The 27064-nt window shown below is 38.9% G+C and overlaps 1 protein-coding gene and 1 long non-coding RNA gene across 15 annotated transcripts in view; one reads left to right on the forward strand and one right to left on the reverse strand.

The window, feature by feature from the left end:
* The window catches only part of RAB30 (RAB30, member RAS oncogene family), an 83183-nt gene extending 76037 nt beyond the window's left edge, over positions 1 to 7146 (reverse strand). Inside the window, exon 1 of the mRNA XM_036099726.2 lies at positions 6927 to 7146. The gene's annotated coding sequence lies outside the window, so the exon portion shown is untranslated. The remainder of the gene's footprint in view (positions 1 to 6926) is intronic.
* A 125-nt stretch (positions 7147 to 7271) lies between these two features.
* Positions 7272 to 27064, forward strand: part of LOC118540524 (uncharacterized) — a 64105-nt gene continuing 44312 nt past the window's right edge. For 7 of the 14 annotated variants that reach the window (XR_013442492.1, XR_004919691.2, XR_013442489.1 and 4 more), the window contains exons 1-2: positions 7272 to 7423; positions 8319 to 8790. This is a non-coding gene — a long non-coding RNA (uncharacterized LOC118540524). The other 7 variants (XR_013442490.1, XR_013442495.1, XR_013442497.1 and 4 more) reach the window with 5 other exon arrangements.

Genomic DNA, 27064 nt, shown 5'->3' on the forward strand with positions numbered 1-27064 from the left:
TGTCCCACAGTCTGGATTCGCCTGATTATTTCTTCATGATTAGATTTAGGGTAAGCATTTCTGTCAAGAATTCTGCATCAGTGATGTTGTTTACTTCTCATTGCATCAGGTTGTCTAGTTACACTTATCTTTTTTTTTTGTGTTACCACTATGGGTACTAAGCAAGGATCAGCCAATAAATAAAATATTTAAACCGGTGGCTCAGTCATTAAGCGTCTGCCTTCAGCTCAGGTCATGATCCCAGGGTTCTGGGATCGAGCCCCGCGTCGGGCTCCCTGCTCCGCGGGAAACCTGCTTCTCCCTCTCCCACTCCCCCTGCTTGTGTTCCCTCTCTCGCTATATCTCTCTCTGTCAAATAAATAAATAAAATCTTAAAAAACAAACAAACAAAAAGAAATAAATATAATGTTAAAAACAGTTACTATGAGCATCAGCTATACCAGGCATAGTGCCAGACATTTAAAACGTATTATCTCATTTAAACCTCATAACAATCTTGCAAAAAAACTGAGGTTCAAAGAAGTTAAATAACTTGCCCAAAGACACATATATAGTGATAGAAAAATATATGCACGTGAATTCTCTCTCTCTCTCTCTCATACACACACACTTTAACATATGATCCCAGGGATCATGGTCTTCGTGAGGATCCTCCAGGGACAAGTGAAGAACTGTGACCTTAGACACATCTTGAGTAGACCTATCTAGTTTTCAGCAATTAGATTACTATGGAGAAGGAACTGAAAATAAATTATCTGTGGTCCATACAAAATTCTTCCATACTTGGAAGTGTTCTTATTTGGAGATGGGCCACATTTCCACCATAGCCAAGAAAATACGGCAATGGTTCCATAAATTATTATAACATTCTAATGTTTTTTCATCTTTTTTTTTTACTAGTCTGCAACAAAATGAGAAAAATAAAGACAATGTAGAGAATTTTTCATAAAGCTCAATATATTGTTAATTTTAAAAGTATGGTCTCCCTCAATTTTTGTTATTAAATGTCCTTTATTTTATGAGATAAAAGTGAAGGGGTCATTTTTTTAAAAATCTATCTCTACTATAGAAAAATAACCATTGTCAACAGCTCAGCCAATTTTACCTTATTTTTTGTAATTTTGCTTATCTATACAATTCATAAGTGTGAGACCCATTGATTTAGGGAACTCTATACAATTATAAAATTATTTTTTGAGAAACTAACTTGAATAAAGGAAGTTCAGCCCAAAAAGAAACCAGATCTGAAATATTTCTGAATTTCACTACAAGTCATCTACATAACACCTCAAAGGGTGCAGGTCTCAGGAATACATTTTAATGGATTTGTTAAAAGTGTCTCAGATTTGACACTTGCATTACTAAATGCCCTCTTCCAATGCATTGATATTTCCTTTGAATGGACCCTCAGTGGCTTAAGTTAATATACTCAATCAACAAACATTCAGAGTGCCTAATCTTTGCAAGACATGCTATTAGGTGCCTGGGAATGGTCTGGAGAGCTCCTTCTTGCTTCATGTCTCAGGTCAAAGGTCTCCGGCCCCTCTCACCAATAAGAAAGAAGGAAAGCCTTCCTTGGGGCTGTGCTCTCCTAGCATGGCCCACATAACTCTTTTTATGTAGCTACTTATGTTTGTTTCCCTCACCTGAGTGAATTCTTTCAAAGGAAACACTATCTTATTCAATTCTGTATTCTTAGCACCATACATATACAGCTAGGGGAAAATCAGTATAAATTAGCAGACTAACATATTTCACAGATAAGGAAACTAAAGTTCAGAAAAAGAATATAATACGTCCAACATCATACAGCTAATAAAGAAGTAGCAAGCTTCACCAGAGCTCCCTTCAAGTCCACTATGCTACATCCTACACTTGGACAGGGTGAAGGAGAGAAAGATCTTAGATGTCTGTCTGGAACTTCAAACTCAACATGGCCAAAGGTCCCTCCTTGAACAAACAAAAATCTGGTCTCTGTCCAGTGTTCTCTTTTTCTGAAAATGGCATTCCCAGTTGCTCAAGGAAAAATTCAAGTACATCTCTACTCCCCCTTCTCCCTATCCCCACAACCAATCCATCAGTAATCTTATCAATTATAATCTTCAAGTTTAGCATCTCCCTAATCTCTTTCCTTCTCTCCAAGCCCTCTGCCACCACTCTAAATCCAATCCACCATTATCCCTCACATAGACTACAAGAATGACGTGCTACTTGTCCTCCACACATTGACTTTGGCCAATATTCTCCAATCTCTTCTTCACTTAACAGCCAAGGTGATGTTTTTCATATCATTCTACATATATAATTCACCTAGCTATTTAAAGCCCTTTATTAGGTTCCTATTGCTCTTAGGATAAAGACCAAAATTCACGCGAGGCTCAGAAAACTGCCCACTTTCTAGACTCTGCCCACCTCTCCAGTCTGGTTTGGTCTCTCTCCCCTTGCTCTGTTCCCATATACAGACTGACCTCCTTTCGAATCCTCATATTTACCACTCTTTCCTTTGTACTCTGAACATGCAGTTTCCCTTGTCAGAAATCCTCTTTGGCTCCCTGTAATCACCTCTCATTGCCAACCTAAATTACTTCCACTCACTCTTAAAAGTTTCTTGAAGTGTCACCTCCTACCAGAATCTTTCCCTGCTTTCCCTAGAGAAGGTGAAAGTACCAGTGAGGCACTCCTATTCCACCATATAGTACATCCCCTTTTGGCAGTAACATTCATCACACTGTGATTACTTGTCCAATGATTGTCTCCCTATTAGAACAGAAACTCCATAAGGGCAGGGGAAAATTCTCTTTCTCGCTCCTTTTTTTAAGATTTTATTTATTTATTTATTCATTTAGAAAGCTACACTTGGCATCAGGGAAATCCAAATCAAAACCTCAACGAGATACCACCTCACACCAGTCAGAAAGGCTAAAATTAACAAGTCAGGAAATGACAGCTGTTGGTGGGGATGTGGAGAAAGGGGAACCCTCCTACACTGTTGGTGGGAATGCAAGCTGGTGCAGCCACTCTGGAAAACAGTATGGAGGTTCCTCAGAAAGTTGAAAACAGAGCTACCCTACGACCCAGCAATTGCACTACTGGGTATTTATCCCAAAGATACAAATGTAGGGATCCGAAGGGGCACCTGCACCCCAATGTTTATAGCAGCAATGTCCACAATAGCCAAACTATGGAAAGAACCTAGATGTCCATCGACAGATGAATGGATAAAGAAGATGTGGTATATATATACAATGGAATATTATGCAGCCATCAAAAAATGAAATCTTGCCATTTGCAATGACGTGGATGGAATTAGAGGGTATTATGCTAAGCGAAATAAGTCATCAGAGAAAGACAAGTATCATATGATCTCACTGATATGAGGAATTTGAGAAACAAAACAGAGGGTCATAGGGGAAGGGAGGGAAAAATGAAACAAGACGAAACCAGAGAGGGAGACAAACCATAAGAGACTCTTAATCTCAGGAAACAAACTGAGGGTTGCTGGAGTGGAGGGGGGTGGGAGGGATGGGGTGGCTGGGTGACGGACATTGGGGAGGGTATGTGCTACGGTGAGTGCTGTGAATTGTGTAAGACTGATGAATCACAGACCTGTACCCCTGACACAAATAATACACTATATGTTAATTTAAAAAAATGAAAGAAAGAAAGCACACACGTGCATGAGCAAGCAGAGGGAGGGGCAGAGGGAGAGGGAGAAAGAATCTCAAGCAGGCTCCACACGGAGTGCAGAGCCCAATGTGGGGCTCCATCTCGCAACCCTGAGATCATGACCTGAGCCAACATCAAGAGTCAGACGTTTAACCAACTGAGGCACCCAGGGAAGCTTCTCTTTCCAGTGATGTATCCATAGTTCTTAAAACACAGTAGCTGCTCAATTAATATTTGTCATCAGAATTATGGGCTAGGAGCAAACTGTAGCAGGCTATGCCATGAGGCTAAGTAAGCCAAGGGGCAAGGATCATTATCCATTTGCAAATATGTAAACAGAGGCAGAAAGAAATGCACAGTTATTCAAGGTCACAGACATAGTGATGGAGACAAATCTAACCCATCATTCAGCCCATTTGTCCCCCCAAAACACTAAACAGCGTGGGTAGGAGATGGAGCATCTTAGAATAAGAAAATTAGGAATGAGAAGGTGGTGAGAGAGAGGTCTAGGAAGACAACTTCTGAATCTGCCTGTCACACTAGTTGCCTCCATACCAACAACAGTTAGACTCTCTATGCCTGGAAAAGCACTAACGTTAAACAGACAAACATAACCACCACCACACCCTTCTCCTTAAGAGAACAAATTAAAAAAAATTTTTTTTCATCCATAAAGAAGACACCACAGGAGGGAACACTGTTGTTACTCCAAGTGTCTTCAAAAAAATAAAACAAATGGGCAGTTTGTCCACCTGGATTGCTCCTCAGCAATCAACAGAAAAGATGGCCTTCGCACCACTTACTGGAGCAGGAATCAGGAAAAAAAAAAAGTATTAAATGAGGAAGAAGCCCTTTGAAGTCTTTTTTTTTCCTTTGGGAATTAAGAGAACATTTCATGTAAAGCATTTGATTTTTTTTTTAAGTTTTTTTCTTTTTTAAAGATTTTATTTATTTATTTGACAGAGAGAGAGAGCACAAGCAGGGTGAGTGGCAGACGGAGAGGGGGAAGCAGGCTCTCCATGGAGCAGGGAGCCCGATGCGGGGCTCGATCCCAGGACTGTGAGATCATGACCTGAGCCAAAGGCAGACGCTTAACTGACTGAGCCACTCAGGTGCCCCTTCTTTTTAAGTTTTTATTTATTTAAGTAATCTCTATACACCCAAACTCACAACCCCAAGATTAAGAGTCACATGCTCTTCCTCCTGAGCCAGCTAGGTGCCCCTCATATATAGTATTTTAAAACCTTGCTAATGCACTGGCAGTTCTTAATACAGGTACCAATGAAAACTACAGTGACATGGGCTCAACTGCAACATTGCATTGTCCACAAGCTGCTGAGGCCAAATTATGTCTGTCACAGAAGCCACAAACCAGGCCAAAGTGTCAGGCTCGTTGCTGCTCATCCTGCCTAGCACCCACTGCAAGAAAAAGAAAAGTCAAAGCTTCCAAGAGGACTCTGTGGAATAAATACACAGTCTACCTCTACCCTGGAGTTTCTGGGTGAGGTAGAGAAGGGGTGGGGAGGGTATTCAGAGATTGGAAAAAGACTTAAAGAGACTTGATGTATTGGTGATAAGAGGGAAATTTTGAAACAGAGAGGAAAAGTGAGAATTGTAAATGGAGAAACAGGGAAAGAAACTGAAAGAACTTCAAGGGACATAGAGGGGTGGGGCAAGGAAGGTACAGGCAAAAAGGGTAAGGTGCCCAGGAGAATAGACAATAAGCATCAGAGAAACATAGAGAGAAGCAAAGCCAGGCAGTCTTTTCCCAAATCCCAAAGCTGCTCATTGCATCTCAATAAATCACTCTACTACAAAGCCCATACAATGGACTGTCCTTTGCATTCAGTAACAAGCAGCGTTTAACGAAGCATCACCCAGCTGCAACTTTGGAGACCTAAGGGTCTGAATGGAAAATGAAGAAAATTTGTTCAGCAGCAGAAGCTAACCAGGAATGACTTTCACCCAATGCCTGACCTGGCTATAAAAAGGTTTGGCATTTTAGAGTTAAGCATAAAATGCTTTGGCATTTCTCCTTCTTTTGACATTCCAGGAGGGGGTGTGGTTGACCCCAAGTCCATTCATTTCCAAGGTTGTAGATCTCTCAGCTAAGACTGGCCCCATCTGTTCTGGAGTCAGCCAGCTGTTTATTCCAAAGTAACATTTATTGCACTAATCATCCTAATAACTCTCACAAGAGCCAAAATCATGTAAGCCAGAATGCTTTCTGTCCTATTAAATGTGTCAGTTCGCTTAAAAACAAAACCCCAAAAAACAAACCAACAAAACCCCCACTTCTATGCGCCTTGGTTTCCCTTCCCTCTCAGAAGATACCTTTCGGGTACCTTTCAGTAATGGCAAATGAAGGTTAACAGTGCTTCTAACTTTCCCTTTCCCTAATGCGTTAAAATGAACCAGGGTTTCCCTAATGACCCCTTCTCCAAACCGTTAGTTGTGACTGGTGACTGTGCTTCACGAAAAGGCAGCTCATTATGGTACCATTGTCAGTGGCAAGGAGCCTACTGCAACATAATTTAAAACACTCACACGAGCACAAATCTGTCCACTTCCAAACAATCCTGCAGTGGGAAGAAGAAAAACACTTAACAAAAATGCTGCTTCCAGCAGCCTAAAAGAAGCTTCCCCAGACACGTGAAATGTTTCTGACTGGCAGGGGAGTGCACCATTAAAGGACACTGTCACCTCAAAACAGCAGAAAAGGCGAGACAAACGACACAGACACATACACATAAAATAGAGCCCCACGAAACTTAACCTACTCAGAAGCACGCTCATCTTAAAAATAAATAGCGTGTACTTGCCCAAGCGACACAGAAATGTTCTAAAGTAGTGCAACCACATTAAATCACTGTCTCCATTTCTCCCCACGCATCACCCCTTCCCACTCAAACCTCAGCACTCGGGGCCGTATGTGACAGGACTGCAGTCCCCCACCTCTGTCTTCTTCTGATTTTCTAAGAGCACTTCCCAACATCCTCCCCAACCCAGCCCCCCTCTCCAATCCTCAAAAAGGTTGAGGGGAGTTGCGACTAGGGAATTGGCAGGAATCGGTCCTCCGCCGGAGGAAGGTTGCTAGAGTTGTTCTTTGCAGTGACCCAAATTGCACAGAGCTTTTCACTTAGCAGCACTTGCGAACACCTCTCCAATCCTCCCGCCCCCATCTTCCCAAAAGAAAGCCTTGAGAATTAAGCGGGAGGAATAACTTGGTAGAACCGTTTGAATAAATCACTTCAACTCACCTGGTTTGGGATATTTCTCCCCACCCCAGGCATAAACAGAACTGATGTGCGAATGAGTCACGCAGGCAAGGGAACGTGCTGCGATGTCCTAAGTCCAAGGGCTGGAGTCAGTCCCTGCCCTGGTGCTGCTGCTACTCTTAGCTCAGCTGGAGCAAGCGGCAATCGCAAGCCCAGCAGCAGCAGGGGGGTGGATAGACCGTAGCACAATGAATGCAGTGGGGTTTTTGCAATGACATCATCCCTCTGTCCGAAAGGCCCCAATAGCCATGCTCAGGAGCGGTGCATTCTGGGAATCGTAGTCTTCTAAAGGCCTGGCAGGACACCGAGGCTATCGCGGGAACTACAATGCCCAAAATGCGCCAAGGTCGGTGGCGCCCAGACTGGGCCAAAGGAGCGAAGGGGACTCGGCCGCCATGTTAGGAGTGCCGGGAACAGTCGGCGGAGCCTGGCAGAGGTTTTAGGCAGCGCGCGAGCCGATTGGTGGTGCGGTGGGGACGGTGAGGCGGAGGATAAACCGGTTGGAGAGCCTAGGGCCCAAACCTGGGGACCCGGGTGTGGACGCAGCAACTGGGGACATTGTAGGGCGGATCCGGCTGGAGGCAGTATCAAGAGGTCGACTGGGCCTCGGCCTTACGGTCCAGCAGGTTGTATAGGCACCCTACCCGTCCTGGTCCTTTTCCTTACTAAGGGATTGAGGGAGTCAGTTTACTTCTGGGCCCAGAGCATCACTTAGGCACGCTAACAGGACCCTCGGAGCGGTTGGCGTCTTTGTTGGGGTGCGGAGACCCGGGACGGCGACCCTTCTCACTTCGGTCGGAGAAGCCAGCTTCCACCCACGGAATTGGGTTGTACCTCCCGATTTTATTTTTATCTTTTTGTCACTTATATTCCAACCTTCCTTACTCCTCCGCAAGGTTTCGGACCCTCATTGGTTTTTCATACAAGAGTGACTTGCCAAAAGGGTCCAAAGAAATCGGTTTTGGCTCTAATAGCCAACCTGGAAAGGGACGGTGCTTTGGCGCCCCAATTAAGAAAAGACTAAGGTCTAAAGGAGTAACAGCCGGTTTAAAATGCCAGGGATATTATTGATGATAGCCCTATTGACCGCTGGCGGTTGGTTTCGAAGTAACGTGGGTTCCTGGATAAACTTAGAGTGTAGATACTGAGAAGGCAGGATGTTCATTAGCGTGGATCACCAACTTATTTTAAAAATACAGTTAGTGTTTAATTTGTGGTACTCAATATATACAATTACCTTAAGAACTAATTATTTTTAACTAACTGAAACCAAAGTTACTGGTCTTTAAGTTACTTTGCTCAGTATCTCAAATGAACTGTATTTTTTTTCCAATTGTGTTACTAAAACAATGCTGTGTATTTGTTCTTTTTCAGAGTCTGTCTACACTATGAAAGATGGAAAATTTCTTTTCCTCCTGAGGGTGTCTGAAGGGTTAAAAATGCGATATATTTATGTTTTTCTCCCTCCCTTTTGCACAGTTATTCTGAAAACAAAATTATTAACTTGTTACTTTGGGTCATTAAGGATATGCATTTCACCTCTCTGTTAGTAGTTAGTAATATTACAGCTGATGGATGGATTCTCCTATCCGGAAAAGCTAGGCAGAGTGATTGAAAATAATAAAACATGGTAGAAACAGTCTTTCAGATGTATACAGATGATAACTACAAAAACAGAAGAATCATCGTCTGTCATGTTTCTGGACACAAGTCACAAGATGAAAGGCTTTGTTTCATTTTTAACAAAGGTGATATAATATGTGTTGGTCTCATCCATGCAGTACAAACTGGGAAAGGTTCATACAGATATTTCTGTTATTCAGAAACACCTTTGCAAATAATTGTGGTAAGTATAGGAAAGGGAACAAAATGTTTGTTGTTTTCTTTCTGACCTTCAGTATAACTACATTTAACAGAGAGGAAACAGTGGACAGCTTTGCATTTAGGCTTAGTTTCAAACTCTTAAATTATTTTTATGCGTTGGTTCGCTGGTGTGTCTTATTTTACAAACCTATAGTGACTCTTGTTCGTGGTATAAAATATTTCTTTATATAAGCAATAACCTCAGTCTGAGTTACTATGGAAGACAAATTTTTGGGGGTGGGGGCAGATTGCTTAGATATCTTATGGGTGAGAAACTAGACCTATATAATGCAGTGATTTCTATAATTTATGATTTGTCATATGTTTTGGTAGTTTGAAGTTTTTCCAGGCTTATATCCGGTGGACATCTAACCATAATGAAATGAAACATCTATTTAATATCTAAAAAAAACTCCATGATTTAACCTTTAACTTTTAGGGAAAAAATTCTGCATTCTTAGAAATTTTTACAAAGTTAATATTTGAGGAATTGGTGACACCAGCTTCTGAAAGAATAACCTCAGTGTCCCAGAGAAAACACTGGGTTAGAAAAACTGAAAAGTGGGATTAAGAATGCCTTAGGTGGATAAAACAACTTACAATTAGAGTGTTGATTTGTATTATAGGTAGCTCATTAAAGAGTATTGAGTCATTTGCTCTTATGGCAAGAGTTTTTTCAGCAGTGTTAAGTGTCAGGATCACCTGTAGGACTCTAAAAATGTATAGCTATCATCCACTCATCCCTGTTGAATTATTCTGCCAGGTTGGAACCAGTTATTCTATATTTTTTAAAACTGAGTATACAGGGGTAGGGTACAGTTGTCCTCCACATCCTGATTTTGTGTTTATTGTGGTGCATTACACTAGTAATAACAGAAGTTTAGGCAAAGATTTTAGTTTTATTACTAATTATACCCATAAATGAATTCTGAAAATGTGTAGATGAGGAAATGATCTGGAGATCAATTTATACATTGGTGAGGAGGTGGATTGGGGGAGAAGATTTCAGTTTAGCCTTGAGTACTGTGATATCCTGACTTACCTAGATATTTCTTAGAGTGAGAGTTTAGCATAATACCAAGAAAGTAATGATAAGAGACACTTATCCAAGTAAGAGCTCATGCTATCACAAGATTATAATAAAGCTATTTAGATATTTAACAGAATCAAATATCTAGAAAGAGGCAATAAGATACTAGGATTTTCTGAAAATAATTTTTTTTCAGTAAGTCCTTTCCTTGCCCTGAATCCTAAATTTTTTAAATTATTGATGTTATCTTAGTATTCTTGATATTTAGGTAAATGATACACAATAGAGTATCTCTCTCTCTCTCTTTTTTTTTTTTTTTTAGCTCCATATCCTTTGATCCAGTACTGAATTTGGGCTCTTTACATTCAAAATCCTATAACATTATGTCATGTATGTCTGCTAAAGAATAAATACAAGATCCAAGAGGACAAGCATTTGAAATGATTAATGCAGCCCTAGGATTCAAGCACTTAATGGATCTATCTTTAGAGGAGGGAAGCCGTCTTAGATATGGAATATGAAGACTGACTTTAGTATTTTGAGAAATACTGGCCTGGATTCTGCTGCTTCAGTTTGAAATCTATCTTAAATGGCTTGCTCAGTATTACAGACATTAGTAACATCCTAAGCCTCATTGATAATAGCAGCCTCTGTGGGGATGTTGATAAAGATTAAACAAAATTATCTATGTAAAGTGTTTAGCAAAGGATTTGGAACATGTAAATTTTCAATTTTTTTTTTTTTTAACAGTTGGGTAAACTAATTTTTTTATTGGCTGTTTTTAAAAATTAGCCACAGAGTAGTTAGAGCCCCAAGGACAGGGATTGACTCAGATATATTCTTCCAACAATTTGTTAAGTCGAATTTGTATGACCAAGTTCCTAGCAAAATACAGTTCCAGTCCTTCCTTTCATATAGTGCTACAGGGCAACAATCTTTTACAGCCCATAGTACTAAAAGGAATGTGAAATACCTGTTACTGAGTTACGTTCTGAGAGATTATAGTTGTGCCTGAGTGACTAAAGTTAAAAAAAATTACGTAATAACAATTTTAGCTTGTGTACCTGTGTAGCTTGAAGAAGCCCCAAGTTGATTATGAAAATCAGGTTCTGTCTTCATTGAGAATCACTGTAGTTAATTCCCTTAAAATGATGTTCTAAATCATGAAAAATGTTAGAATTGTTTCATATCTTACAAAGTTCTAAAGTAATGCTTTTATATTCCAAGCTATGAAATTTGAGAGAACAGCTCTATTGTCTGCCTTTCTGTATCTTTTCCAAAATAGAATTAATTTTCTTACCTATCAGAAATGAATGTCAGTAACCGAAAGGTGATACAGACCCAGCAGTTACATTAAAATTACTCTAACCTGATCGGAGTTCAGACAAGCAAACTTAAAGGGGAAAAAAACATTTTACCAAAAGGTATCTTTTCAGACCTCACCTTAGATTAAGTTAGATGTTTTCTGGTGTACATTCTTAGTGAACACAAATAAGTATGACATACAGAGTTAAGCAGTTGGACTTTAGGGTAGATCTTAACGCATTCTGGAACTTTAATATTTCATATTTTAAACACTTTACTTTGACTTAATAGGAAACTGAAATGTATGTTTTCTAGTCTTATTTAGTTGACCCATTATGTTTGTAACAAATTGGCCGTAATTTTAACTGCTTTATTTTATAGGCCACTGAAGGTAAATGCAGTAAATATCCCTGGGTCAAGATTTAAAATCCAAATGTGCAGAGTTAATGATTAACCAGAAAAGTGAGCCCTGTTTATTCTACGATTCTATTTTTCAATTTTTAATAGGTTTGGATAATTGTAGCACTAGAAAATATTTCTTTGCAAGAGTAAGTATGTGAAGATGAATTTAATCAAATGTAAATGTTTATGAATATAAAGCCTTTTAAGGGAACTATAGAGATGTGCAGTTGTAAGCAATTATGCAAGTGGGCACATACTTAAAATTCTTAACTTGATATAGAGTCTTTTGAGGATGCTATATGGATTTGAATTTGCTGTAAAGGCTAATTCTCAGTGAGTTGTATCTTAAAACCTTTTAGGAAATGTTCATCACTTTCCCTCTTAACACCTAATTCCTGATTTGATGAATTTAGCACATAGGTGTTTATCAAATTGAATAGCCTGGGGATTTGTTTGAGCTACTCCACCACCAGAAGATAAAAATTAGGAACGATAATCTTCGATATAACCTAAGTGACAATTTTTTTTTTAACACTTTGAGCCCAAAACTCAGCTTTCCTCCTTCCTTACCCTCTCGCTGCAGACTCTTACTTGTTAGTATAGTATGAAGTGGGATCTTACAGTTTCTTAGTAATTGTCCTCATCAAACTAGATGGCGTTTATTCTCTTGGCTCAATGTAGGTATATTTAGAGCCATTTCCTTGTGTTTCCTAGTATTTTATATATAAGACAAAAATAGAGAAAAAAATTCTTCAAGTTTTTACACATGGTGAAATAAAGTAATTGCAGAAGTGGTAACATAAAAGTAAACTGCAAACAACATTGTCATACTAGTGCACTTACAATTGCTATATTGAAACTAGCATCTTACAGAAGTGTAGTAGTAAATGACCTTTACCAGTCTTCTGCTATTTCAATGGAATACTAACAATAGTATGGTACATTTATTCTGTCTCAACAATTGTGAATGTGTTGAAAGTTAAGTGTTACTTTGGTAATGAATTTTACATTTATTACCTTTTACATTTGACAGTCTCAATGCAAGAATGTTCATTTCAAGTGTGCTTTGTTTACTCTTTGTATATTTAATGCTGGGCATTATGCTTGTTTTGAGTTTCAGTCCCATGAACAGTTTTCAGTATTCATCTTTGTGAGTCTTTCCAAAATTGTTTGCTTCTTTGTTTCCTGCTGGTCCTGAGATAATTTATGAGCAATTTTTGTTGCTTTTCATGTTGCTGTGTATTCGCCTGAGATGGGTTGCTGGATTTTCTCATTTTCCAGATAAACTCTGCCATTCTCTTTCACATTCCTGGGACCTGTTTGGCATTTGTTGGAGTTCTGGGTTGCTTGTAATGGAAAAGTTGAAGAATTGACTACTAAGATGCCACATTTCAGGAGTTAGGGGAGTGAGGAAAGAAATAGGTACTGAATGTAGAGAACTTATTTTTATGAAGTTTGGCTCTGGAAGAGGCAAGAAATAATGAGAAATAATAAGAGGGTATGTGGGAATGAAGAGGGTTTTTATTTAAATCTTCCTACTTAGAGGCCAAAATCACAGTCTACTTCAGGGCAGTTTGACCATTTCCCAAAGGAATCAGGATTGGGCCAGGGGAAAAGTGGAAGAGCTCTGAAGTACTTAGGTAATTTTTTTCTGAATACTCCATACTTTTCATTTGATTATTTTTCCTTTCCATTCCTGTTCTGTTCGTGTACCTTCAAGGCTTTGATGGCTGCGTATTTAACCAACCTTCTGCTGGAAGAATAGTGCATTTTTATGACCATTCCAAAAAAGCGTAGCAATGACCAAGAGTCTAGGTTTCTTTTGAGAAATTACTGGTCCTAAAAAGGTGGTATTTGCCTTTTATACCAATATCATTAATACTTACCAACCAAACCTGACTGGGATCCTCACAACCACTATTACAGAAAACTGCTCATTTGACTAGGAGATTAAACTTGAACAAAACTTGTCTGTTCTTGCCTAGCTATGATTACCAAGACACATTACCTGGAGGAGAAGTCTGAGATAGATTCTTTTAATTATTTATGGGAGGAAGGTATGATTGTAGAAACAAAAAAATGCACAAGAGAAAATCATCAACTAACTTATTAACAGCAACACAACTCTCAACAAAAAGTGGAAAATCCAGTTCTGACAGTTATGTACTATTTCATTGCTTGAATTCACTGTCATTACCTAATAATTTAAGTGAGCTGCCATTTCCCTTAAGAGGTTTAACTAAAATGGGCAAAATAAATGGAAAGATGTCAGCAAAAAGAAGGGAATAGCCAAGACAGGTAAGGATTCAGTATAATCAAAAATATCAAAAGAAATTGGTTATTACTAGATCCTGACACTGTGACTCACTGTCCAAATGTGATTTCATTTCCTTTGATGAGATAGGCACCAGAAGAAATAACTTGAGGTATTTTTTAAAAAGACACTTGTGGCTACCAGTTGAATTGCTCTCTGTTAAAAGTTACATTTCGAACTACAACGCATAGTGCAAGGCACTGTACATGCAGCGTAACTCCCCAAGTTAGCTAACACTTTATATCCAAGCTGATACCTATTTCTGGTGAATGTAAGCCTATACAGCACTCTTCTACCACTTCCAACTGGACGGAGGAAAAGACATGAAAACAAATGTTAACTGTGTAATTGTTTATTGTCATGGGACCAAAGTTATACCCAGATTCAGAGACCTATTTGATACTCCTGCTTATACTACCAAGTTAATGCAAGTAATTATTAATTAATATTAATACCTACCTGCTCAGTTGTCCAAGCTAAGAGGTAGACTTTACATAGGCTGTTCATTCATGTGCCTGAGCCCATTCTGGTTTTCAGTAATCTAAGTAGAAACTTGAAAGTTACATAGGACCCCACTGTAACTTGAGATAACCCTAAATTTCTGGAATATATTTTGGTACTGTGTCAAATTCACTTAAAATACACTTAATAGGGCACCTGGGTGGCTCAGTTAAACATCTGCCTTTGGCTCTGGAGCCTGCTTCTCCCTCTCCTCCCTGCTCATGCGCTCTCTCACTATCACTGTCTGTCTCAAAATCTTAAAAAAAACAAATGCACTTAATAGTCCACAGGTAAGTGGAAAGTAATTTTTCCAGTAATACTGACAAGAACATGCTGTTAAAATATTTGTGAACTAGTTGAGGTCAAAACAGAACTACAGCCTATTTGTGTATATAAAAAAATGTATATAATGTTTATATCATTATTTATACACGCACACACACTGCAGCATAGGCTGTAGTTCTGTTATATTAGACGTCTATATTATAATAGAACTACAGAACTACAGGCTGTAGTTCTGTAGTTCTATTATATATATATATAATGTGTATTATATATAATGTTTATACCATGATTTATAATTAACTGAAGAACTGTATCACACAGTTTAAAGATTGAGAAGATAAGGAAGTATTGTCTAAAAACCATTTTCAGAGTTTGGTCTGCTAATACCTGAAGTGACTTAAGCCTTTATGGCCCACTTGAATGTTGATCTGTAAAAAAAAAACTCCAAAGGCATAGCTTGAAATACTGTGGAGTCAGGCCTGAGTTCTGGATTCCTGGTCTGATAATTAGTAACTAAGGTGTCAGCCTAGGCAAATTAACTTTGAATCTGTTTTTTGTTTGTTTGTTTGTTTTTAAGATTTTATTTATTTGAGAGAGAGCAGGAGTGGGCCGAGGGGCAAAGGAGAGGGAAAAGCAGACTCCCTGCTGAGCAGGGCTGGATCCCAGGACCCTAGGGTCATGACTTGAGCCAAAGGCAGACGCTTAACCAACTGAGCTACCCAGGCACCCCTGAATCTGTGTTTAAGAATCTGGTAGCATTTAACATCAAATACATGGTTTTCGGTGACATTCTATAGTATGATCTACAGGCTTCCAGCATCAGAATCTGGGATACATGCTAAAAATGCAGATGCTGGTGTCCCACCTAGATACACTGCTTAAAAATCTGAGGGTGGGGGCGCCTGGGTGGCTCAGTTGGTTAAGCGACTGCCTTCGGCTCGGGTCATGATCCTGGAGTCCCTGGATCGAGTCCCGCATCGGGCTCCCTGCTCGGCAGGGAGTCTGCTTCTCCCTCTGACCCTCCCCCCTCTCATGTACTCACTCTCTCTCATTCTCTCTCTCTCAAATAAAAATAAATAAAATCTTTAAAAAAAAAAAAAAAAAATCTGAGGGTGGGATCAGGGATCTGCATTTATTTTTTTTTTAAAGATTATTTTAGAGAGAATACGTATGCGGTGCATGAGCATATGGGGGGAGGGACAGAGGGAGAAGGAGAGAATCTCAAGGAGACTCCTGAGATCAGGACCTGAGCCGAGGGCGCCTGGGTGGCTCAGTCGTTAAGCGTCTGCCTTTGGCTCGGGTCATGATCCCAGGATGGAGCACCGCATCGGGCTCCCTGCTCTGCGGAAAGCCTGCTTCTCCCTCTCCCCCTGCTTGTGTTCCTGTTCTCGCTCGCTCTCTCTGTCAAATAAATAAATAAAATCTTTAAAAAAAAAAAAGACCCGAGCCGAAACCAAGAGTTGGATGCTTAACTGACTACCACCCAGGTGTCCCCTGGGGATATGCATTTTAAATAAATTCACCAGATGATTTCTTTCTACCTAATCTTACTTGAAAGCACCAAGGTGAAATAACTTGCCATAGTTACTTCTAAAGATAGGCCCCCTTTTTTTTGTGTTCCTAACTTTCCTTCGTGCTCAGTAGCTCTTATTCCTGCTGTTATTCCAAGACACAGATGCCAAAATTTATAAAGTACTTCTGCATACATATATTCAGTGAAAAATCAAACTCAACCACATGAACAAGTATTGCTTAATTAAGGTATGTAATACAGTTTTTTTTTAGGGAAATGAAAAATTATATCTTCATCTAAAGCATTTGATAAAAAAAAAATCAAGCCCTACAGTATTATAGACATCCAAAGTGTCAATATTTGGGGGCACAATTTCAATCCTAAATCCATTTCTTTGATTCTGTAAGTATGTATTGAGGAATTCCCAAGTTAAATGCCCTGGAGATAGAAAGAGGACTATGACCCTCTACACATTAGAGTCTTAACGTTTTTAGTGTCATGGACCCCTTTGTCAATCTACTGAAGTCTATGGATCACTTTTCCAAAAAAGTTTTTAAAATGTATAAAGTACAGTATATTGGATTACAAAGGGAGCCAGTGATAATTACCAAAAATTTTTATATAGAAATATGAATGCTTTATTAACTCATTGACAAGATCTAGCAGTAGCTCTAATCTGCAGTTTCAACAGTGGTGAGCATAAATGATATTTCAAGTTGTTTCCAACAGTTGTAATATATGAAAGTATAGTTCAATTTGAACTATAAAAAATTATCTTTTACTGCTAGTACTACTGTGATCTGTTCCTACGTTCAAATTTTATTAGAAGTTACTGAAAATAGAGATGCAGTTTTTCCCATCCAAATTCATGGGCCCACTGAATTCTATTAAGAACCCTGGTTAAACTATTTAATATAGGAACTTTCTCTTTTTCACGCTGTATGCAAGGCCTAAGTAAGATCTTTAGGTACGTAGGCACTGAAAAACTTGTGATGCAACTCAAAATCAATATTTACACCATAAAGTAGATTAATGCAATTGTTTTTCCTGGTGAAGACTCTGATACTTTTTAGAAAGTACAAAGTTATTTCTGAAAAAGTACCAAAGTACTCCATTTGTTTTTTTTGTTTGTTTGTTTTTTTTAAAGATTTTATTTATTTATTTGAGAGAGAGAGAATGAGAGAGAGTGAGTACATGAGAGGGGGGAGGGTCAGAGGGAGAAGCAGACTCCCTGCCGAGCAGGGAGCCTGATGCGGGACTCGATCCAGGGTCTCCAGGATCATGACCTGAGCTGAAGGCAGTCGCTTAACCAACTGAGCCACCCAGGTGCCCCAAAGTACTCCATTTGTTTCATCACGGGTGAACAGGAGGAGAGGCTGCAGTTGTGTGAAAGTATGGGTTTAGTAATTAAGATTGTATCTACCACACTGGGTATATAGTAAGGCCTCAATAGCATTAAAATAAATGAATGATCTTTTCCATAAGGGGTTCATAATTTTAGAGAACATTAAATTAAGGTACAACACAATGTGTGGAATACTATAATAGGGACCAGATGCTCATTGCTCTATAAATGAACAGATTGGAGGGGTTGTTTGTAACCCAAGTGATGTTACTTGTAGATAAATCGAGTAGGGCTACCATCCTCAAGTGGGCCTACTAGTATGTAAGCTCCATGAGGGTAGGATTTTTGTCTGTTTTGTTCATTGTATCTGATCTATTCCAAAAATTTAGGAAAGTGCCTGCCACACAGCTAATCTACTTACCTGATCAGCCTCAGATCTGTGTACCTCCATTTCTCTAGATGCTGCTGAAACATTTTAGCGTTAACCTACCACAAACTAGAAATTAAAAATAGCTCCTCTTCCTTAGACATTCAGTAAGTGAATAAAGAGGGATATTTTATTTTCTCCTCAGCAGAAAGCTAATAAATGCTGTTGTGTTTAGTACCTTTAGTAAGTTTAGCTACTATTTTCATTCAACAGTCCTTGAGGATAGGAATTGCCATCATTTTAAAATTAAGGCACAAATCTGCCCAGAGTTACCCATTAACTAGTAGAGGAATTGGAAAACAATACGAAATGACTGTCCCAGACCTAGGTATCTTACCTCCCGTTTGGCCAAGACACAAACGTGGTCTTTCACATTTCACAAAGAGGTACAATCATGTGAAACAGACTGGGTAACAAAACAATTTCCATAGCTATTTAAGCACGTCTTTAAAAGTTTTTATTTAGAAATATTGTCAAATAAAGTCTTTAAAAATATTTTTTTAAACTTTAAATATAGGTAAGTTATAGTCTATGCTGAAGTTATTTTTTCTGCTTTGTGTTCACAATGTACTTGTTATCTTTTCATCTTTTATATTCTACCCTCCAAGAAAAGCATTTGAAAGTTTCAGGGGTTTGTGTTGGTAATTTACAGCTAATAGAGCTTTTTAAATGCCCATTCTTCCCACCCACCGTGGATGGGTATGTTTTCACCTAGCCTGTTTAGAAGGCAGTAAAGCAGTTTAGACAAAGGCATCATTGTTTGGACTAAGAAAATGTTAACGAAAGTGAAGAGTGATTTCAACTTTTGAGTCACACAGGGAGACCCAGACCAGTATCTAAATTAGCGTGTGATACAGAAGCAGTCATGTTGGTCAATCCATAACTTGAAGTTAAACAGGACTTCATGTTATAGATGAAATTGAATAGCTGGGAAATAAAACCTGGTCTGACCTGTACTAATATGAAGCCATTTATAGGTTTTACCTATGTTACTAGGAGTGAACATTCCTTGACTTCACTGCAGAAATACTGATCACAGTGTGCTGCCCTGGACCCCACTGGGGACGTTTCACAGCATGTGGTGTATGGACCTTATTTCCATTCTATTTAAAGATTTTATTTGACAGCACAAGGAGAGAGAGAAGCAGGCTCCCTGCTGAGCAGGGAGCCTGATGTGGGACTCGATCCCAGGACCCTGGGATCATGACCCGAGCCAAAGGCAGACGCTTAACCAACTGAGCCACCCAGGTGCCCTCAAGCATTCTTTTTAACTTGTGGTTCTTGTGCAGGCCACATGACAGTTTTAGATTTTGAAAATAATTATAAATAACTATCATTCATTGACTTGAAAAAGGTAGAACCAGTGACTAATTATAGGCCAAAGGCGGGGTTAGAAAATCACCTTTATTATTCACGGTGCTCCTTCAAAGCTGATTACAATGTCTAGGAAACAGCTTAATTCTATCTTCTAACTCTCCTTCCCTTTTATTTTTTTATTTTTTAGCAATTTCAACAACCAAAGTTTCTTTCATGCAAATAAGCATTATCTCCTTTCCTTTTAGCACGGTGCTGCAAAGTGACTGGCTAATAAACCAGTCAGGTGTTATTGCTATCAGTAGGTAACATGCTATTCTGCTTGGTACCTACACAGTTGGCATGCAACAATTGTTTAATGGATAAGTCAGTTGTTAAAATTTTGATGGATTGCTTAGTCCTATAAGCATTGACTTACATCACCCCTTATCACCTGATGCTTTTTTTTTTTTTTAAGATTTTATTTGACAGAGAGAGATAGCGAGAAAGGGAACACAAGCAGGGGGAGTGGGAGAGGGAGAAGCAAGCTTCCTGCGGAGCAGGGAGCCCAATGCGGGGCTCCATCCCAGGACCCCGGGACCATGACCTGAGCCAAAGGCAGACGCTTAACGACTGAGCCACCCAGGCACCCCTCACCTGATGCTTTTGTGACAGATTTTCTACTAGTGGACTGTTTCAGACAATGAAGGAAATAGAACTTTCATTAATTGATGAAAGCCACCCCACCCCACCCCCTTCCCTGGCCTGGACAGGAGACAATTGGAGTCCTTGATTCCCAGTATATCATAACTAGTCTGAAAGGGAGAGGTAGAGAGGGCCATGATATTTGAGAATAAAATCTTGTTTATTTATAGCTGAGCTTTATGTCCTTGTGTTTAATGCCATGACCATTAAGCCATTCCTATAACACGTTTATCTTCTAAAGGAAGCTTGTGAAATGTCTCCAGAATGACCTGGGGTTTTTTTGTTTGTTTGTTCGTTTGTTTTAAGTAAGCTCTAGGCTCAGTGTGGGGCTTTAACTTAATGACCCTGAGATCAAGAGTCACCCGCTTTACTGACGGAGCCAGCCAGGCACCCCAGAATGACTTGGTTTTTAGTGACATTAATTATTGTTTTCTTAGGGGACCTGATTCTTTCTAATAACAGATTCCAAAATGATGCAGTTTGTCAAAGACTGTTTCATCTTCAATATCTTTAAAAAAATAAAATTAGGTAAAGCATTTTTGGATAGACTGCATCCATCTGGTCTATTTTCCTGTTACCCAGTAATGTTTTTCATCATCAACCAGCTCTGAAAGGACATTAAAGAGTCTCCTGTTATACACTATAGCACTAATGTTCGTAATAGAACATTAAGATAGGTTGAAAGCTTCCATAATTTTGCCTACACTCAACCTTTCCCTACCTTCTGCCCTCTTTTATCTCCTACTTATATTTTTGTAGTAACTATATTGAAAGTACCTGACCACTAAATTGTACGTTTCTTTGAGAGCAGGAGCTATGCCATATTTATTTTCACATTTCCTGTGTGCTTAAAACGGGACCTTTATTTCTTCGGCAAATATTCACTGAATATCCACTAGGTGTCAGATATACTAGGTAGATTCTAGGAACACCAAGATAACTAGGTACAGACATGCCCTTGGGAATCTGTCTTGTGGGAGAGAGGTGGAAAAAGATATTTGTAAGCCAAAAAGACAAAACCAAAAACCCTGCAGTATAATATGATGTTATAGTGGAATAGGACATTTCCTGGTTTAAGAGGACTAAAAAATCATTTCCAAAAATATCTCCTCAATAAACTTGCCTCAGTGACTAAATTTCTACCATTAGGATGTCATTCTTTATAAGACCATTATTGCATTGTGATTGCCTCTGGGCAGGAGAACTAAGGGGCATCAATGGGCTGTGGAATTACTTTTTCCCTCTTTTTAAAACCTTTTTGTTAATTTTACATACAGTAAGATTCACTCTTTTTGGTATATAATTTCATGAGTTTTGACAAATGCATGAAAGTCCTGTAATACCATCACCATCAAGATACAGAACAGTTCCATCACCTCAAAAAGTTCTTTTGTACTGCCCCTTTTATAATTTTATATATTTCATAATTTTTGGTAAAAAAAAATTATTTTCCAAAAATAAGGTTTGACTCTTTCATGTACATCTTTTCCTTATCAAAAAAAGTATGTCTTTGGGTTAAGACAGTACCTTTTCTAATAAGTTGTAATAAGCCTCTGGAGAATATATATATCCAAGGAAGGGCTAAATCACTACACCATGATAAGTCATCTACGTAGATCAAGCTGCTGAAAAGAATTAGGACTCAGAAAAGGTAAAGGGTGTATGTGGTATGTTATATTAGGTTAGAAAGAGGAAAGGAGTTGGGGTAGAGGAGGAGATTAGGGCCTGACAGGAACAGCATGCATAGAAGGATAAGGATAGCATGTTTGAATAGTATAGGATCCCTGGGTTCTCAAAGATTCAGGGGGCACCAAAGAAGAGACGAGTCCTGAAGAGGGGTGGCCTTCACGTAAAGATTGGTCAATATATCGTTATCTGGAACTACAGTCCTGGGATTCAAGAACTGGTTCGGCTAGTAACTCATTCTTGAAAAGTCACTTTCCTTTTCTGGGCCTCAAATTCATCATCTATTTAAAAAAAAAATGTTGGATTAAGTATATTCTCAAGTCTATTTGAGTATTCTCCAACTAGAGGTGAAACTTTTGGGTATGTGTATCTGGGTGGGGGGTTGGTTCTGAGTTTCTGTCCCATTTTAACTGTAGAGGCACATCTATAGATAACAATAATCAAACTCTAACAAGTATTAAAATCTCTTAAAATGTCATGTAGTTTGATGTCAGAAGCTGCAAGGCAAAGTTAATGCTGATCTCATTTGGACTCCAGTGATCTAGCTGTCTGGCCCTCAGTGTTCTCATTTGTAGAATGACTGGATATACTTTAAGTTTCCTTGCAGTTTCACATTTTATGAGCATGAAACCCATTAAAACTTAACAGTGTTATTTCTATTCTCATTTCCTCTGGGTCTGTACCTATTCTGATTTTGCTTTTTTGAGGTATTAGTCACTATTCATTCAGTACTTCTGTGTGCCAGAATTTTTAATGTATGGTATTTGACCTCTGTTATTTAAGAAATTTTACACTGCTACTGTCCTTTATAGGTGTACAAGTATGGGAAAATCATACCATGCCTCCCACCCCTATCCTGGATAACATATCCCTACAATAAGATCTCATTTCAGTAAATATTACAAGTAGCATTAGAGAGGGAAAGAAGGGAAGGAAGATGTGTGTGGCTTCCAATTGGTAAGTGAAGGGAAAGGAACTAACAGTTGAGGACCTACTATGTGCTAGGTACCTTGTATGTGCCTATCTTCTTTAGGTCATTGATTAAAACAGACAGGAAGGGAGCCTGTTTATCTTGATAACAAAAAGGAAAAAATTCTTTCATCCCACAAATCATTGGAATTATTCAGAATATATATTTTTTCATGTCTTTCTCCCATATGAGGGCACAAACAGCACGGTGCTTCTGCATAGTGTTTGGCAAATATTTATTGAATGAATAGGGACTTTTCTCATGTCCTTAGAATAGTGGTTCTTTGGGTCCATGGACCTCTAAGAATTTTATAAAGGCTATGGACCCACCTAGGATGTCTCCTCTCTCACTACACAAACACAACAAAATAAAAAACAGCCAACTCCCTCTCCTTGCCCTAAGTACCTCCACATCTGTATTTGTGCAAAATCCATAATTTTGGAATGTTTTCTGCCTTTCTGCAACTTATTCATGTGTCCCAGGTTAAGAACTCAGGCCTGGAAACATCTCTGGATATCTAGACAGCCTAGGAGCTTAATTACATTAACTTGCAATGCTTATAGAGTTGTCATCTTTATTGGTCCTTTATAGGTTTGAGAAAATCGCACCATGCTTCCTGACTGTTCAGTTTGTTTTGTTTTGTTTTTTTATGAGCAGAAATTATATCCAACTTGCTTTTTGGTTCATTAATATGTGCTACAACCAAAGATCATTATATTTTTAAGGTTTTTGAAGTAGGAATTGTTTAATTGTACAGATGAAGAAATTAGGTTTGTCCCAAAGTTTATTTTATGTGAGTATCATATCTCTGGCTTTCTAAATGGAATGATTTCCCTCCCTCCCTTCCTCCCTCCCTCCCTCCTTTCATTCCTTCCTTCCTTCCTTCGTCCCTCCCTCTTTCTTCCCTTCCCTTCCCTTCCCTTCCCTTCCCTTCCCTTCCCTTCCCTTCCCTTCCCTTCCCTTCCCTCCCTCTTTCTTCCCTTCCCTTCCCTTCCCTTCCCTCCCTCTTGCTTCCCTTCCCTTCCCTTCCCTTCCCTTCCCTTCCCTTCCCTCTCCTTTCCTTCATACTTCTCATTCAGAAACCCACTTAAAGTATTGTTAGGCCAGTGTCCTCATCTGTGAAATTTTATCTGGGTAGAGAAAGATGGTGAAAAGAAATGACCTTGTCTCCTAATGGAAGACAATGACCTGTAGAACAAATATTCTAAGTAATTCCAAATATGGTATGAGAACTCCCCCATAAAGTTGTGAGAATCAAATTGGTTGAAGGAAAACAGTGTTGTGTAAACTCTACAGTTTTCTAAACACAACTGGCCCTTACCTTGATATAAAATCCAGGGCCTAGTACAGAGAAGTTACTTGGATGCTTATCTAATTTCCAATATCTCCTGTGCTTTTACTTGACAGCAAGACAGCATCTCATCCAGGCTTGTGATAGAGGAAAATTGAGTTGTTTATTATTATTATTTTATTTTTAAGGTGAAAAATAGGGAGTTTTGTCGATCAAATGGATTAATATTTTAAGCACTTATTATGTGCCGGGAGCTTTTTAATTTCTGGGTGAAGAATAACAGAGTCTCCATTGTACACTTACCCCAGGCTACATACAGAGTTATAGCTAACATTTGAGTGCTTACTGTAAGCAAAAGCATTGTTCCAGGTGCATTTGCATTTATTTCATTCACATGTTTCTCAATCTTTGTAATAACTCAGTAAAATACTGTTAACATTGTCATCACCAACAATAAGAAAACTGGAATTTAAAGAGATTAGACAGTTTGCCCAACAATGTTGCAAAGCTGAGACTTTGAACCCTGGCTGATTTGACTCTGAAGTCTGTACTCCATTCCAGTACACTACCAAAGCTTCTAGCATATAACCATTAATCTTTGCAATCATTTGCGAAGTCAGTATGGCTGTCCATAGTGGGGGAGGCCATAAATGTGGGACTAAGGGGGAGTTACTGAGCCTTTTCTGAGAGAAGTGGTACCTCCCCCACAAGCAAGTTTCTTGTGCTGAAATCAGGTTGGAAAGATAAAAAAGGTTGAAGAAGGTGGAGGTGGCATGGTTGAACCTGTTCAGGAACTGATTACATCTGAGCCTCTGGCCCTTTTGCCTGCCAGCTGACTCAGAACTGGCTGATGGGCCAAAGCCCAGGCAGGTTAATTTCATGGGCTGTATACTTCAAAGGATCTGATTCCTGGCACTGCTATGCATGTTGCTTTTCAGAGGGCAGAGCCTTATGGGGGAGGGAACAGGATGGCCTCCAGGAAGTGTTTGCAAAAGACCAAGGCAGTATTTGCTCTAAATCCAAATATATACAGCTTGTTCTAGGTTTAGCAATAAAAACCACAAGATCAGACCTAAGCATGGCTTAAAATTGGGTATTTAAATCTTAAGTATTCCTCTGCAGTAAATACAGCATTTAAGAATATGAATCCTAGAGTTAGACCTGGATTCCAATATTGGCTCTACCACTCTCCTGTGAATAAATTGATTACTAGGCCTCAGTTTTCTCATGTGCGAAATGGGGATTAAGTACCTACTTCATATACTTGTTGTGAAGGTTAAAGTGAGTATAAAGTATTAAGTGAGTATAAAGCATATATCACAGTACCTGAGACATTGTAAATTCTCTTGAAAAACAGTCATTCAGAGAAAACTCGTATTTTATAAGAATCTCTGGGCTTAAATTAATTGATTTATTTTTCTTTTACTTAACACATTCAAAAAGCATTTATTATTGTATTCAGTGGCAGGGATGCTGAAAACAGTAACAACTTTTGTTGAACATGTAAAATGAGCCAAATATTTTTAAAAACATATTTTCTCATTTAATGTGCACAGCAGCCCTACAAAGTATTTTCCTACCTTATTAAAGAGACCCTAGGTTGAGAGAAGTTCAGTAGCATGATTAAGATTGTATAGTCAGCAACTGTACTCCAAAACCTATGAATAAAATAGACTTTATCCCCATTGGAACATATTATTCAGCAAGCAGTCAGACACATGAACAAATATCTACATTCAAAGTGATGTTATTGAGGTTTATACTACATGATTGGGAGCAGAGAACAAGGAAGGTGAACCGGGCAGGGGTGTGCCTGGGTGGAGTAAGGTTCATCATCTTCACAGGAATAAATAAATAATAGTGGGGCTTTGGGCAGGAATGAAGTAGGGGGCTTTTGCTAGTAGAGGAGGAGTTTCAAGAGAGGTCTTTCTGTGTCTCCAAGTCACATTAAAAGAGGGATTAGCATTATGACAAGCATTATAATCACAGCAAATGTCATAATTGCAGGCAAAACAACTGTCTCCAGAAAGACCAGATTATGTTGTTTACTTGAAGTGAAATGGTAGGAGTTATATACAAATAATGTCTGTTTGCATCAGAAGTATCTGTACCTCCTTGGGCTTTGTAACTGAACTAACAATAATAGCAACTAACTCCTATTGCATGATCATTAGATACTAGTCACTACTGTGTTCACAGGCCAGAACTCTCTTATTTTTAGAAAGGGAGAGAGGAGAGAGAAGGGGCAGAGGGAGAGAGACTACTGAGCAGACTCTATGTACAGCATGGAGCCCAACTCAATCTCACAACCCTGAGATCCTGACCTGAGCCAAAATCAAGAGTTGGGTGCTTACCCGACTGAGCCATGCAGGTACCCCTCACAGAGCAGAACTCTTAACTAGAGAAAGGTGGAAAGACTTTGTCTAAACCAATAATCTCAAATTAAGTACACTTAATTTGGGTAAATACCCCCAACATATGTATATTACTTCCTAGTATAAGATGTCCACTATGAAATGCAGATATACAACCAAAAATTGTAAGGGATGAAATGAAGTTGAAATAAACTCTTTTATCTCAGGGCAAAATATTCTTGGGATTCTGCATGTTGTTATTAATAGTGGATATAAATTAATATTTCAAATAGGCTACTTAATAGTTTTGGATTTTTTTGGTCATTTGTCAGTTTTGATTAAATGATCATTGTATTTACGATCATAATATGACTGATACTAAGTAGAAGTGTCAGTTCTGCCAATTTTTTTGGTCCTCTTATGTATCATCTTCAATTCAGAGTTTTTTTAAAGCAATCTTTTTAAATCAATTGTTTATTTTGTGAGATTTAATTTAGCAAAAATTAGACTAGAAAAAATCCATAAATCCTCTTTTTTAAAAAAGATTTATTTATTTTATAGAGAGAGAGAGAGCGTGTGCACAGGGGTGAGGGGCAGAGGGAGAGAAAAGAGAGAATCTCAAGCAGACTCCCCGCTGAGCACAGAGCCTGACTCGGAGCTCCATCCCACGACCTACATCATGACCTGAGCCAAAATCAAGAGTGGGACATTTAACCAACTGAACCACTTAGGTGCCCCTAAGTCCTCTTTGGAACTGCAATATGTCACTGAATTCTGAAAGTGAAAGAACTCCCATTCACACTTCATGTGACAAGTGAGCACTAAATATAGGGACA

This window comes from Halichoerus grypus, chromosome 11 (assembly GCF_964656455.1).
Source record: "Halichoerus grypus chromosome 11, mHalGry1.hap1.1, whole genome shotgun sequence".
In the NCBI taxonomy this organism is placed as follows: domain Eukaryota; kingdom Metazoa; phylum Chordata; class Mammalia; order Carnivora; family Phocidae; genus Halichoerus; species Halichoerus grypus.